A 16,368-nucleotide genomic window follows, 5' to 3' on the forward strand; every position below is an offset into this window, starting at 1 on the left:
ACCTCGTCTTATATATTATTCTCTGGAAGCATTTGAATCGATATACTGTGTGCTATGTGCGTTGTTTATATGAACGACTTGACATCATCTTTTCAGTTTGATGTTCGTCCTTATTCCCATCGTTCTTACCACCACAGCAATGTTATTTGATTCGGTATTTGTGCATACTCTTCACAAAGCAAATTTATTTTCCAAGAACATCTTGACCAGTGAATGAATTCAACTTCAACTTCAAACTTTCGTTATTTGTTACCTTTGTACCTGGCAATTGACATAACACAGTTGACCACTGGGAATAAGTGCACTCTTCCTACTATGTATGTTATGTATATGAATATGTGTGAATATTTCAAACAAAAAAATTTACAGGACTATGCACATATAATAGCCAAGTGAAATTGAATTTTGTTAAATTTGTTGAGCTGTTCAAACTCTCTCTCTGAGCATAGTTAGTATTAATTCAACTGCAATGCATAAAATATTCTGCTATTATTAACCGCCTGCCTGCAGTATATCTTGTATAAAAATTAAGTAACTACGATCGACGGATTTCTTGTTAAGGTTTTGTATACAACAAAGCTTTATTAGAATTTGTTCACTCTGTAAGCCTGTTATATGCAATTTATTCGGAAAACCGTCTGCCCATCAATGAGCGAAATTCGTTGAAAATGTTGGAACGTTAACCCCCTAGCCAAACGGTAAATGATATTATTGATAAGTTATTGTGTAAAACAAAACAATTTTTCCACCAAATATACCCGCGCGGTATATCAAATGAAAGGTCTAAATTAGTACTTTCGCGTTTTGACATCGGTTGAGAGATATGAATAAGCATGGAGCCGAAAAGAACGAACATTCATTTTCAGAAACTACTCAACCCATTCAACTTGAGTCACCTATATGAAATCTAGGCTCCAAAATACATCGCATTCCGACATCTGCTCAAATAAACTTAATAATAATATATTACTGAATTTTTTAAATTGATCGAAATACCCCAGTAAGTTCATCCGAATAGTATCAAATTTTAGAAGTATAAAGAACGATATCACGCATAATACTGGTTTCATGCATAATAACAAAATTAAAGCAAGTTAAATTTATCAATTTCGAACGAAGTTCCTGTATCTTAAGCACACATTACCACATCTTCCAGAACGAATTAGTTGGGTAAATGGTTCTTGAAAAATAATACCCCAGAGGGTAAAAATTTGTGGACTAACAACCGGCAAATGTGTACTGCAACGAAAAGTCGAATAAGGAGTGACTCTAGTTTCTGCAATGAGCTCACACTCGTTGACCGCGGTGTATCAAAGGTCCCCCCAATGCCCACTTTTTCCAAAACGCGCGAGAACTCCAACGATATAAGCTTGACTTTTAGGGCCCAAGTGAAATAAGATGACAGGACTTTGAAAAGTACTGCTCCCCCTTGCGGGCAATGTGCTTTTGTATTGTGAAAAGCCGAGTGGTAGCAGACACGAATCCGGTGCCCAAATCTCTTGACCGAGCAGCCGGTTTCCGACAGTCCCGGTTAAGGAGCATCACAATTGTACAGTACAGTATAGTAGGGAAGGCATCCTGTAGGTGACATTGTGATCGTGGTGGTTGATCTGAATGCCAAGTGAACTCTGACAACACCTTGCTCGGACATGTGATGACGGAACACGGTCTTGGTAACCGTAACAACACCGTTGGCTGGGTTTCGATAAGGTCACGGACACCATCGAATGACCACTTTGCGATTAATAGTAGATTTATGAGTTTCCTTATGCATGTGTGAAACAAGAGAGACGTTGACATCGGGCTCGAGGAGAATTACCATCTTACGGTCGCTTACCTTCATTTGCGTGTTGCACCCACTACTTTTCGCAGGGTTGGATAGCTGCAACCCCCCAATTTCAATGTCAGCGGCTTATATCCTGCGTAACCCCCCTAACAATCACGATTAGCATTGGACCGCCATCAAAAATATTCTTTCCTCGGGTGCTACGTAGGCCTTCGATCCAAAGGGATATAAAAAAATCTGGCGTGGAAACGGATCGATGAACGAAAGGAATTGAATGCTCTCCTGACCGCTGAGAGTAACGGCGAGCGTGACGTGCCCGATTTCCGATGCCAAGCCAAATACCGGGAAGTTCAACGTAATGTGCGCCGTGACAAAAGGGAATCTATTACTGCCCGGATCAGCGAAGTAAAAGCTACGCATATTACGATTATTCAGAAGTATATACCACATTTCGAAAGGACTTGAATAATAAATCTTTCAATAGTGAATGATGTCGACTCCTCAACCATGCTTCTTAACCGTACACGCCTGGTGAAGCTCCGTCTTTTGTGAATGAAATGGCTAGTCACTATAACATGCGAATACCAGATTTGTTCATCGCTTTTTTTGCAATTTCTATAGATCTTTTACTTCCACCCATACGGAAATCCTGGGAATCCGAAACCTTTTCCGCAGAGAACAAGAAGAGGATCGTTAAGATTCCATTGAAGCACACCCGCCTTGAGTGGGAAGATTGAAGTGGTATCTGCATGGTCCCTAATGTCATAAAGAAAATATATAAACTAATCCTGGAATGTATCAAAGAACACCTCGAAAGCTTGATCAACAGAGAGTAGGCTGATTTCCGCTCTCCATCCTTCTGCATTGATTTTAACAACCCAACACCATGCGGACCTTTTGGAAACACTGTGCGGAGGTTAGATATCCGCTTCACTTGCACTTCATCAATTTCCAGAATGCTTTCGGCAACGGGAAGAGGATGTGTATCTGGCGTATTTTACACATGACAGGCATTCCGGAGAAACTAACAGAGCAATATCAGAGCAATATACGATGGCGCAAAATGTCACGTGTTACATCCAAGTAAAGTCTTAAAGGAATCTTAGGTCTGAAGCAAAGAAACAAATAGACTTGAACTGAAAATAAACACCAACAAAACCAAGGTTCTGACGGGTTATCGCAGTCTCCCAGCCTGCAATAATGGGCAGAGTATCGAAAGTGCTGATCAGTTTTTATATTTGGAAAACGGGGTTTTGTCAACAGTAGTACGAACTATATACCACGACAACCGCTTCCGCTGTCTTTTCTAAAATCCGGAAATGCAGTTATATCAACAGGAATATTAGGTTGAGCCTGTTCCATGCTAAAGTGCTTTCTGTGCTGTTGTATGGGAGTAAAACATGGAAAGTGACACCTACCCGCCAAGCCATCGTCAACACTTGTTCGACTATGTCGAAAAAAGAACTTGGTCGCGCACATGGCAGTTTCCCATGGGCGATGTGATCAAAAGGTGAAAGTGGCCATGTACATTAAAGAGGGCGACAATTCCGTCTACGCCATCCAGGTGGTTCGCCCCAAAAGCATTTGACGCAGAACAGTTCACAGTGGAGGAGTGCCGGACTTCTCGGGAAGCCCGGAAAGGAGTTGAAGCCCATTTCAGTGGAAGGTTTACGATGGCACATGGATGTGGTTGGCTGCCGCACCAAAGAATGAATGGAAACCACGTTCACTAAATGTGTTATTCGACTCTCGCTGAGGGTCAGTGTAAACCTAACTGCTCTTAAGGTGGCCTACATATTCATATGGTATAGTTGGCCATCAATGCTAGGGCAATGCAAATTCTAAATATTGACAAACTTCAAATATTCTATTTTATTTAGCGCAACAAAATGATCTGGCGATTAACCCTCTTCTAAGCGTTTGTTTGCCTGCAAAACAGGGTTTAAAGCAACATACCATACTGGCCCAAAAGCTCCTTAAAGTGCATCAACATAAAATGTATTCCTTTCTTAATTGATATTGATTTAAAAACTTCAAACAACAGATAAACTCTCTTCCTCTGGTATTCTATCGGCGAATTCACAATAAACCAATCGATCATTTCCACGAATGAAAGCTCTATTCGGAACTCTCGTTTTTCCTATTTACCTGAATACATTACAGAGTCTTTCTATTTCTTTAATTTTCTGACTTATTTTTTTGCCGGTTCCAGGAGGTATCTTTCTAGTTTTTTTTTATTAACTCGGTTTAGCTTTACATAATTTTTATACTTTTTTTGATACCTTCACTTTAGTCTGTTTTTCTTCCTTATTCTATCATTTCGTTTGGTTTTTCTTTTACAATATTTTCCTGTTTTCATTTATATATACATAGTGTAATGCATAATGGACACGATAGATCAGTTTTAAGGTTTTATGTGAAACAAAACCTTATTAAAATACGTGCGAAAGGGGGACTAAGTTAATCCCGTCCAAATAAAGGCCTGGAGGAAGTGGCTCTATTCAAAACCCCAGAAGGCCAACTTGACAAACATATTTTAAATGCTAATCGTAAAATGATGGTAGCGATCCCATTACTAAATTTTAAATCAGAAAATATTTCGACCAGAACGCTCCGCTAAACGCTGTCAAACTTCGAATCTACTCCACATATTAAGAGCACATAAGCAATTAAATGCATGAATTCGGGCAAAACCACATTGCGGCTGAGCTTTGGAAAGCGGCAAGCGGCAATGCAAAATTCCGGTTCAGTGGTTACTGGTTAGGAAGATAGCTTAATCTTTGCAGCGTGGAAGAAAGTGAGCAGTCCGGCGGAATGTCCGAAATATTGTTCACTTTGCACATTATTTCTTACCATGAGGGTTTTCGAGTGCAACCTCAAACAGCGCCCTCGTCTTTTTATAAAATTTTTACACTATCGGCATGGTTCACACCGCTCAATTACATATTACGGCTTATGCCAAAAGAATTGTGGTTTACATACACATCAAAACCTTTCCCTAATCGGTGTTCAGCAAAGAAATGTCGCATCGAAATTCGAAAAGATCACCTCATGGAACTCGATATCAGGTTTAGTTTAAAGAAAAAAAGATTTACTAAACACCGATGGCAATGAATGGACTGCTGTCAGTCATTCCTCCCTGTGCACAGTTAAACGCTCCCAATACTTTTCATTGGTGCTCCTTACTGAGAATGAACTACAAAATAAATAAAAATCAGTGGTGCTGAAATCTCTGATTTTTTATAAGCGATACACTAAGGAGCATTCTAAATCCGTTATATCACCCTATCACCCTCTGTGGTTCCACAATTTAGCCGGTTACCAAATGCAACGAACGCGTCCTGGTAAATATAATTGCTATCCCAACCCGAAAGAGAACAACAACACGTGGCCGGCGCTGAACTCATCGTCGACAAGTATAATGCCCACCTGAAAAGACTCGAGGAGAACCAAAAAACTTCTTGGTTTCTCCTAGGCCAAACTTGCATCCAAATAAAATATTCTTTTTAGGAAAACGAATGATGAAAAAGTAAGAGAAGTCATATATATTGACATTCATTCCTTTGCATTAAAGAACAGAATGGAAAATTCTCATCCCTTGGTTTTTCCATTAAGAAAGTTAAATATTGGAGGTCAAAGGGTAGTACAGTGGAGCATAAAATCTGCACCAACACCAAACACCAAACCCTACTTCCTACATCCTTTCTTAATGGAAAATCGCGGACGGAGCGAATGAAAACGGGACAAATTGTACCAATTGGTCCTTTAGGTTAGGGGTTGGGTAGGGGTATCAACCCTACACAGAAAACGAAACTTAGGGAGTGGCGAAAAGAGTGGATGGGTTTTACACCGACACACCCGGATGATTTACGCATTTTTTCATAAACAGGGCCCTCGCTGTACAGAACCAATGCTGTCCAGCAGCTAGTCGATACTCTATCCAAATATAAGGCTGACGCAAAAGCGTTGCAAGAAATGTGCTGGACAGGGAAAAGAACAACTTCACCATATATTATAGCGGCCATCCCGTTAACCATGTGCTCGCAGTAGGTTTCCTCCATAAGTCGCATAAGTCGTCCTCCGATTGCCAACCGGTGCTGAATGTGTGAGACAGCGAATCAATTCCTCATACATATATCACGCGCAACAATTATCACATTGCTGAGCTTCATCTATAAGATATTCTCCGCTATCTCGCTAGACCGGATGGCACTATGCAACCACAACATTATCGGCACATACCAAATAGGCTTTACTATAAGCAAATCAGCAACAGACCAGATTTTCTCTGTGGCAAGCAATGGAAAAACTGTTGGAATATAGCCATCAGTTGCGGTCAAAGGGTAGTATAGGTCCCGGGGCGAAACGTGGATTGGTACCCACGATGGAGCATAAAACCTGGGAAATGCCTGCTGAACCAACACCAACAGCTCTGCTACCAAACCCTATCTCCACCTCCACGTGGTGACCGCTGGGAGCTCTTTCTTGACGAAAAGCTGCAGACGGAGAAGGATGAAGGCGAGTCTCCCGCGCCTAAAAACGGGACAAATTGTACCAACTGGTCCTCCAGGTTGGGGGTTGAGTAGGGCTGACAACCCTACACGGAAAACAACCGTTACGAAGCCACAACAGGAGCCTCGGATAGGATGGATATTAAAACGACGGACCCGGCAACGACAAAGGAACAACGATTTGCGCATTTTCTCATGGAACGTGCGCTCCCTGTACAGAGATGAAGCTGATAAGCAGCTAGCCGATACCCTGTCCCAATATAGGGCTGATGTAACAGCGTTGCAAGAGATGCGATGGACAGGGACCGGTTTCCTAGAGAAGAGCCACTACACCATATATTATAGCGGCCATCCAGTAAACCATGTGCTCGGAGTAGGTTTCTTAGTCAGCCAAAAAATGAAACCTGCTGTTATCGGCTTTGAAAGTATAAGCGAACGGCTATGCACTCTGCGCTTGCGAGGCAAGTTTAGAAATATAAGCCTCATAAACGTTCACGCCCCTACAGAGGAGACTGCAGAGTCGGAGAAGGATACCTTCTACGAGGCAGTAGAAAGAACCCTCGAAGCCTGTCCCAGATATGATATCAAAATCATACTTGGGGATTTTAACAGCCAAGTAGGGAAGGAGCCCGTATTCAGGCGATACGTTGGCTACCATAGCTTACACGAAAAAACAAATGATAACGGACTGCGGACTATTCAATTAGCAGGATCACACGAAATGGTTGTTGGAAGTACCTGGTTTGCGCGGAAAGCGGTCCACAAACATACGTGGGCCTCTCCAGACGGGACCACTTTCAACCAAATTGACCACGTGTTGATCGAACGCCGCCACCTCTCAGCCTTGATGAATGTCAGAACATATAGGGGGGCCAATATAGACTCGGATCACTATCTCGTTGGCATGGTGCTCCGAGCTCGAATAACAATACCACCTAGAATCCCCTCTGACAATCAGGTGAGAGTGAACACTGAAGCCATCCACAACACAACCCTCCGCGACACCTATAAGAGGGAAATGGATGCCGCAATAACCGCAGTAAATAGAGGACCTGGAGATGAAGCATCAACTAATGATCTTCACAACCACCTGAAGAACGTTATCATGGATACGGCCACAAATATACTTGGCCCCAGCCGCAAAAGGAGTCGGAACGGCTGGTTTGACGATGAATGTAAGCTAGCAACGGAACGTAAGAATGCCGCATACCGAGTAATGTTGCATTCTCAAAGAACGCGGGCACGCGCAGAGACTTATCACGAACTCCGTCGAGCGGAGAAGCGACTTCACAGACGGAAAAAGGAGGCCTGGGAGAACCAACAAGTCTGTGAACTAGAAAAGTACAGGGAGCAACCGCACCAGGCGCGGAAGTTTTACCAACAAGTCAGCAGGATGAAGCCTTATACACCTCGATGCTCATCCTGCCGAGACAAAGAGGGAAATCTGATTTCCGACAGAACGGGCATATTAGAGCGATGGGTTGAGTACTTTGATGAGCTACTGAACAACCAGAACATCGGCGAGTTGGAGGTCCCGCCAACTGAAGACGACGGACAAATACTGCCACCACCAAGTTTAGGAGAAACAGTCCGTGCAATTCATCGGCTAAAAAATCATAAGTCGCCAGGAGCCGATGGAATTACAGCCGAATTGGTTAAATATGGAGGCGACCAGTTACACCAAGTGGTTCATCAACTTGTGCTCAAGGTATGGGACAGCGAATCAATGCCTGACGATTGGCAGCGAGGCATAATCTGTCTCATACATAAAAAGGGAGATATCACACAGTGCAGCAATTATAGAGGTATCACGTTGCTGAGTACCATCTATAAGATATTCTCCACTATCTTGCTAGGCCGGATAGCCCCATACGCCCAGAACATCATTGGCCCATACCAAAGAGGCTTCACTCCAGGCAAATCAGCAACAGATCAGATTTTCTCTCTGCGGCAGGCGATGGAAAAACTGTTGGAATATGGACAACAGTTGCACCATCTGTTCATCGACTTTAAAGCCGCCTATGATAGCATAGCCAGGGTAAAACTGTACACGGCCATGAGGGAATTCGGTATCCCGACGAAATTAATAAGACTGACTAGGCTGACCCTGACCAATGTGCGAGGCCAGATAAAAGCAGCAGGATCACTCTCAAGACCATTTGACATCAACAACGGTCTACGACAAGGGGATGCGCTATCATGCGTCCTCTTTAACCTGGCCCTCGAGAAGGTGATCCGTGATGCTGAGGTGAATGCAAGAGGTACGATCCTCTTCAAGTCCACCCAACTACTGGCCTATGCTGACGATATCGACATCATGGGAAGAACCACCCGAGACGTTCAAACTGCCTTCATCCAGATCGAGCAGGCGGCGCGAGATCTTGGGCTGCACATCAATGAAGGCAAGACAAAATACATGGTGGCAACGTCAGCACCGAAGACGAATCAACCAACAACATCAAACCGCACTGGTCAAACACAAGCACGAACAAGAATAAGGATAGGGGAATACAACTTTGAGACCGTTGACAATTTCTCCTATCTAGGGTCGAAAATCACAACCGATAACAACTACGATGATGAAATCCGCGCACGGTTGTTGTCAGCCAACAGAGCCTATTTCAGCTTACAAAGACTGTTCCGCTCGAAACGTCTCACCATAGGGTCAAAGCTCTTACTGTACAAGACTATGATCTTGCCAGTCCTCATGTATTCCTCGGAAACTTGGGTTCTTAGCAAGAAAAATTGCGAACTCTTGGCCGCGTTCGAGAGAAGAATCCTCCGAAGAATTTTTGGCCCCCTACATGAGGATGGACGATTCCGTAGCCTACACAATGACGAAATCTATGAGCGATACCATGACCGTCCGGTTGTGGATAAAATCCGGCTCAATAGGTTACGGTGGGCGGGTCACTTAATCCGTATGGATGAAGATGATCCCACCCGGAAAGTCTATAAGGGCAATATCTATGGTAGGAAAAGAAGACGAGGCAGACCCTGCCTAAGATGGAGCGATGGCGTGGGCCAGGACGCCAGACAGCTTTTAGGGATATCGAATTGGTGGACCTCTTAGCAAAACCGGGATGTCTGGAGTTCCTTATTAAGGCAGGCCTAGACCGGATACCGGTTGTTGCGCCGTTGATGATGATGATGAGAGAATCCGGTATCCCGACAAAATCGATAAGACTGACTAGGCTCACCCTAACCAATGTGTGAAGCCAAATAAAAGCAACAGGATCACTTTCGAGACCATTCGACATCAACAACTATCTAAGAGAATGGGATGCCCTCGCATGCATCCTCTTTAACCTGGCCCTGGAAAAAGTGATTCGCGATACTGATGTTAACGCGAGAGGCACCAGATGTACAATACGCCTTCATCCAAATCGACTAAGCGGTGATCGACGCGAGATCTTGGACTGCCCAGCAATGGAGACAAGACGACATATATCATCACAACATTAGCACCAAAAACCAAAGGAACAACATTAACAAATACCACTGGTCAAACATAACAGATATGACCGTGAAATCCGCGTACGTTTTTTTGGTAGCCAACGGAGCCTATTTCAGCTTACAAAAACTGTTCCGCGCGAAACGTCTCACCCTAGGATTACAGCTCCTATGTACAAGGCAATGGTCTTGCCAGTCTGCATGTATTCCTTGGTGACTTAGGATCTTAGCAACAAAATTTGTGAAGTCTTGGTCAAAGAAAAAGAAGAATCCTTCGAAGATTCCGTAGCCTCTATAACGTCGAAATATATGAGTTGCACTACGACTGACTGTTTCTGGATAAAAGTCGGCTCACTTAATCCGTATGGAAAAAGATAATCTAGCCTGAAAAGTCTATAAAGGCACACACTGCCTGAAATATAGTGATGGCATAGGACAGAATGCCAGACATCTTTTAGGAATATCGGCGCAAAACCGGGATATCTGGCGTTCGCTGTTACAGGCCTTGACCGGATACCGGTTGTTACGCCGTTCATGAGGAAGAAGTTGGATATTATTCCAGATTTTGAACATGAGCAATGAAATGTTTTTCCTATATATGGGCAATTAAGTTTTTTCCCATTTTGGTGTTATGAAAGAAAGGTTTTCCAATACAGAATATTTTAAACAACAAAATGGGAACGCAACTTCTTCAAAACTAGCGTTATTGTAAAAAAGATACAATGATGCTCTAGTTTCATGGTGAGTGACGGAAAGAACCGATAAATAAGTATGAAAGCAACAACAAAAAATATCACGATAAGATTCTGGCTTGGCTTCTGTCCTCTCACTACAAGTAATGAACTGCCAACTCATTTAACATGCAACAAATTTCTAAAACAGTATTAACCAGATAACTAAATGGATCATATAGCATGTAACAGTTTACCAATAAATCGTTCTACAATATTGAAATGAACACACGTATAAAAATAACATTCCCTTTTGAACCACAAGCTAGTTAGAGTTGAATTTATTAACTTTCAACTTTGTTAACTTCCATTTAAATTCCTTTCTAGATTACATATGATTAAATTAAACAAAACATTCTAATAAAAATTTGCCTTTTACAATGACAAGTGAGTTAAATGGAACAAAACATTGAAAACCCTTTCATTTTCTTCGGCTTGGAACCAGCTATTTAGTTTAAAAATGTTGAATATCGTTCCGCCGAATTATGGTAAATATTCAAGAAAATACCTCAAGCTGCCCGTGCTGCGCAATACCTGGAATTTAACTAATACATTTTCATATTTTATGAAGATGAAAAACTAAATGTACAGAAAAGCTTAGTCTTCCTGATAATGATTTTTCCTACGTAATGAATGTTTCCGTCTGATTTCTTGAAAGAAGTACTTCTAAATAAATAATTGATTTTCTTCATTTTCGGTAGCAAAACTTTTGTTTATCATCATACCATACTTCTATACGAAATCCACCCCCAGTTGAGTTTTTCTGCTTGTAGCCAACTAACTCTGCAAATGGATATCGTGAGGAAAATGGACAATAATAATGAAAGGAGGAACTATTATATATACGGAAAATATAACCGCTAGTATCCTTCCCTGTACACAATACGAGTACACACAAATATAGATGAAGAGCAAGTTGAAAAGCAGTAAAGCCGTTGTGTTTTAGCATAGTCGGCCGCTATCGCTATTAACCGTATCGGCTTGCACACTCCATCCATATTCACATAGAGCGTAAAATCGCATCTAGGGACTCTCAGATATACACGTTATAGTAGAAAACTCATCCCCGCCGTGATACATATAACCGCCGCCAAAGGATACGCGACCCCAAATCCTGTATTCCAGGTTCTACCTTCTACAATACATACAAATGGAACAAAACAAGCAGAAAAGTGATAGGTAGTCATGTCCATCCATAACCCAAGTCGATTGTAGTCGAGTCGCTATCTCCCGAGTATCATACACGCCAACTCTTCTATAATTCCATAACATCTACAATACAGACAATTCGATAAGGCCCAACCTCGGGGTAGTTTGAGCCACGGGCTCTCTAGACTATACTATTAGAACTTGCACCCCCGTGATGGATAGAACCATAGAACAAGCGAATGGATAGTGGCTGTAGGTGGAAAATATGTTTTACCGGGAAATGAGGAAAATTAAGAACAGAACTCGTAAATTTATTTTCTGCAAAAGTTTATTGCCTTGTCGTAAAATATATATTCATGTATGTATATGTTGTGTATATAGATTCTGTTCTCGCTCTAGACACGAACATGAAAAGAAAAAAGTGTTTATATCATGTACAATATTTTAGATGTTATATGTTTTTTCGTAGTACCAGTAGATAAAAATAAGATATATTTTCCAGTAGCCATTGTCCTTTCAACTGCATTTAACCTGATAAAGAGCAATAGTGAATTTTGATATCGACAGTAAAAGTTGTTTCTCAAGACGCTCTGATGAGGGTATAACTTTAAAACGTGCATTGCAATAGGATGACAAAGATACTTTGTACACTTAAAACCAACTTGTTAGTTCATAAATTGAAGTCCCATCTCTGGCCATTTCTGAACCCTGCTTTTACTTTGTTAAATAAATTGACTATTAAAATATCCATAGTAAAGCATATCGTAACTAAACTTGCTGCTATTTATGGAAGAAATATATCGCTCTGAGATAGAGAAGGATTGGGAGGATATCTTTAGCGCAAAAAAATTACAATCTCAATATGTAGACTTCAGACCCAATAAAAGCGTGGCAAAGCATTATACTACTGCTCTTTGCATGTACCCTTACTCCGCAAGAAAGGTACAATTTTCCATTAAGCAACTAGTTTAAAGTGCGGCAAGTATATTAAAACCTTTTCACTTCACTGTCGGTGTCCATCTTGCCGCTTGTACTTGTCTGTGCTGAAAAATTATCCCATCACGCAACTGGGCTTTCGACTGAATCTGAATCAAACAGAGTTTTTGACAATCGATGCCAATGAAGCAAGCACTGCCACTGTAGGTGTCAGTAACCAACCGAGAACTGAGCTCTTGAGGTATTTCGGATCAATGTTATTAACCAGCGGTAAGAGGCGCTTCAAGAGGCAGGGCCACAATAATAAAGTGACATCTCACAACTGATCTCCTTTATGATCGACGCATCAACGATTGTCACAAATCCAAAATCTATCTGTGAGTCTTCCACTCTTGACTTGACTTGGCAGCTCCTCGACTTCAACCGGACCAACCTTCTGACCGAGAAAAATGGCGAACTTAATTTAGAGGAACAATCTAACGGAAGAAAAGATGCAGAAGATGAGAGGGAAAATAGTAAAATGAATTATGATATTTAGAAAAAACATTATTTATTTATTTAATATATATGTTAGTGCAGTTCCAACGCACCTTAAATTAATACAAGTGAAGGTCTGTGCATAGCAAAGGGATCAGGAAATGTTCAGAAAAACCCCCCACATTCCCGAAGAATAATAGATGGCATTCTATAATCAAAAGTTTTTGAATGCATGCGTAGGAAGTTATTATTTCGCAAACTACCCAGATTCTAGTAAATTGACAAGATCAGGAAAATGCAGGCCTACAAATGATGAACCGGTTTCTATTAATCGGAGACAAACGAAAATTAAATATTACCGTTTGCTGCGTACGAAATATACAGCAGGGATGAAACAAATGGAAACAACTTGTTAATATGAAATTAAATATTAACAGAAAATACTTTTTATCTCCCGTTTTTAGTGTTTCATAACTAACAACATTTCAAAAAATGCTAGTTAAAAGTCAATTTAAAGAGCCAAGGAGATGGCAACAAAACTATACCTTGTGTACATGAAGTCGAGGGTAATTTTCTAAGCTCTGTTTTTTTAAGGCTTTGTGTACAACAAAACCTTATTAAAATCGATTCACTATATGTCTATCTCTCTGCCACACACACTTTTTTTCAAAACGGCTAAACCGATCCGAACGAAATTTGATGGAGATATGGGAACTATAAAATCCCAAGCATACAATGAGTGACATAAATGTAATAAATATAAAATGAATATAGAGGTTTTTTCTTGAATGTAGTCACGCGGAGTGTCAAATGAAAGGTCTCGTTTGGAACTTTTCGAAACTGATATTAGTTTTGGCGTTACAATCCACGTTAAAACTAATATCAGTTCCGAAAAGTTCTAACTGCGAATAAGTAGTCAAAATATGCGCATTAAAGTGAGACGGGACTCATTTCTGAAAATTATCCAACCCAAAAATCTGAAAAAAATCGGGGTGGCGCACTTACATCCAGGGCTCAAAATATGTTCCAATCTGATATCTGCCCAAATAAACTTACTAATAGTATATTACCAACTTTTAGACATTAACTGGAAAACCCATTTTAGGAGTATCAAATTCACAACAGGATAGAGGGTAGTATCGCGCACAAGCATGCAAATTTTCGTGGAAATCCGGCTATTAGTGTCAAAGTTATAGCAGTTGAAACTTATCAATTTCGTACGAATCTACATGCAAATTAGCTTCTGACGTCATTATTAGCGTAAATAATTAATATTTGAGTGAAATCTTAAAATTCCATTCATACAAAATTTACTTCTCCCCAACCCTTTGTAAAGTTTTGTGTGAAACAAAACCTTATTAAAATCGATCCGATGTCTGTCTCTCCGTCTGTCTGTCCATCTGTCTGTCACACCCGATTTATTCAGAAACGGTTAGACCTGATGTCATCGAATTTGATGAGAACAAGTGGTCTGTGAATCCCTCTGCAAATAGCAAGCGGCGCCATTTTGTGTTGAGTCTAAAGAAGCGCTCCTCATACATCCGAAAAGTGATATCGGGTGAAATATAAGGGGAATGAGGGCTCAAAATATGACCCCCAAAAAACGTAACAGACTCGTTCTCAAAACTTATCCAGCCGAAAAATGTGAAAAAATCACAGTGGTTCATCTAAATGAAATCTAGGCTTCAAAATACATCCCGTTCCGAAACTTGCACAAATAAAGTTAATAATTGTATATTAGCATATTTTATAAATTTAGCCGGAAACCCCCTTAAATTCACGCTGTAAATACAGCATTTGGTAGTATAAGGGATAACTTAAAGCATAACTCTGGGAAATTTTAAGCAAATCCAACTATTATTAAGAAATTTTTAGAAGGAGAAACTTTCATATTTTACGGAATTCGCCCATTCTAAAACGTATATGACGTCATCATAACATATCAATAATCACATTAACATGCAACAACAATATATATATCTGAACATTTTAAAAAAAAAGGCCATTGGTATTTAGTAGAATATGCCTTTGGCTTAATCACTGCTTCTCATCTGCATGAGAAAGCGATATCATTCCATTCTTCTTTTGTTAGTCAATCTGATGTTTAACTAACAGAAATAAATGCTATTAATCACTATCATTTTGAAGGATACAATGCTTATCCAATTTTCCATGCGCGTAGGAGAACATATTTTTTTCAAAATATCACAGTAAGTTTGGACCTTTTTAATGCCTTGAATTTGCATTAAAGGGCGCGATGAAATTGGCGTGAAAAACAACCTCCAGTGACAACTACACTAACTGTTCAATCCTACTCTACTAGCCTCTATTTTACTTCTCTTAATACCTCCTGCTCCAGGCTTTATGGTCTTAATATCTTACATAATTCCGTAAACCCGCTGGAAGGTTTACGTAATGAATACTGTCGATGGAGAACCCACTGAATTTACACCTGTCACTTGATTGATATTGGTGCTCTGAGATAGCGTTAAACTAAGCGAGGTAGCAGCCCTGTCGACTAAATCAACACCAAGTAGCCGAAGAGAGCCTCCACGTGGAGGCACCGGGAAACACTGTACTCACTTTGACTTGCTACACTAGGTGAACGCTCCAAGGCTTAATTAGGACGATCAAATCCAAATCTGCAACGCGAGTCCTCTGGAGGGTTAGCTCTCTGAATTTACATGTCTCACGAGAATTCCTTGGACATGTACTTTCAGCTCGATTATTAGCGGTTGACCCCCATTTGGTGTTTCATGGGGGTTGTGGTTACTTCATGAGGACAAGAAACCTTCGGACCTCAAACGTGTCCCGTACTCTTACTTCCATAGAAATGTAGGTAGATCTGGCATTCGATAATATGAATGCTGAGCCATGCACTCAGTATACATTGGTACCGTTGTTTCTTGTCACAGTAGACTCTGACTGTGGTCACAAAATATAAAATCCGTGTCTTAAGAAGACCGCGGGGTTAGGTCTAAGCGACGGGTACTCACGTGAAACCACTAGGACTTAATGTAATACTACAGTTTAACGATTTTAAAGAATCAATTTTTTGCTTTAAATATTTCGAAAGTATATCACATCAAAAATGTGCAGTCAAAATCTCAGATTCAAATGCATAGTCATATAGATCCTATACTGTTATAGTCAGCTGACTAAGATCTAGACATAGATATAATTACAACAGAATATTTTCATGTTACTTCGCACACAAAAGCGCACACCTGTATGCATTTAAATTGAATTGAATCTGAATACATATATGTATTGCCCATGAGTTGGACATTACTGCATACTTCATACACAGAATCTATACGTCTCC

Source organism: Hermetia illucens, chromosome 1, assembly GCF_905115235.1.
Source record: "Hermetia illucens chromosome 1, iHerIll2.2.curated.20191125, whole genome shotgun sequence".
NCBI classification, from domain to species: domain Eukaryota; kingdom Metazoa; phylum Arthropoda; class Insecta; order Diptera; family Stratiomyidae; genus Hermetia; species Hermetia illucens.